At 40.2% G+C, this 809-nt stretch overlaps 1 pseudogene; it reads right to left on the reverse strand.

The window, feature by feature from the left end:
• Positions 1–2: 2 nt before the first annotated feature.
• Positions 3–806, reverse strand: LOC101347068 (52 kDa repressor of the inhibitor of the protein kinase-like; annotated as a pseudogene).
• Between the last annotated feature and the right edge of the window lie 3 nt (positions 807–809).

Here is an 809-nt window from a genome sequence, read left to right on the forward strand (position 1 = left end):
AGGAGATCTACTAAAATTTCAAAAGCATCGTGCCTGCCTGTCATTGAGAATGGCAAATTTCCTTTAGTTCATTACCCTTTTCTTCATTGTTCTGAAAATGGAGACATAACATTGTCAAGTTCAAAAAGCAGTTGTGGTGATCGATGGAAAAAAGAACAAACTTCCTCAGTCATTCCCAATTGAACAGGTACTGTTTTTGCCAACAACATATTTAAGGCACAGGAAGATCAGAGTGTGGAGACAGCTTGAGGGTATTTCTCTAAAAGTTTAGATGCAACAACTTTCATCTTGGAAGAAAATCCACTGGACACAGTGTAAGACTGGCCACGACAGTACTCCATGTTTAGTCCCCATTTCTCAGTTATTGTAGTGTGAAATTTCACAGCCAGAATTTCTGCATTAGCTTCATAAAGCAAGAAGCCCACACATTCCTCTCTGAGGTTATGAGATTCACTGACAAACCTCACCAACACGGGCAGGTGCTCTTCCCCTGCTATGTCCACCACATCATCAGTGATAATGGAAAAGAGGTGTGAATCTCTCATTTCCCTCAGAGTTCCTTCTGAAAAGCAGCTCTCTCAGACCTCAAGCATCTGTTTCTGCTGTGTTTTCAAATAGAACAGTGCATTAACTGCTGTTGTCTCAAAGCACTTTCTCAGAACCTCTTCACCAGAATGTATCCAGCATGCTAGCAGAGCTTAAACGTTATCAGAAGTAAAGAGACCTTCTGGGATTTCATCAGCCTCGTGTTCATCCATAAGTATATTTTGTTTCCCCATAAGAATCAAAACTTCAAATAAAGATTTTAA

This window comes from Trichechus manatus, unplaced genomic scaffold, assembly GCF_000243295.1.
Source record: "Trichechus manatus latirostris isolate Lorelei unplaced genomic scaffold, TriManLat1.0 scaffold01976, whole genome shotgun sequence".
NCBI lineage: Eukaryota > Metazoa > Chordata > Mammalia > Sirenia > Trichechidae > Trichechus > Trichechus manatus.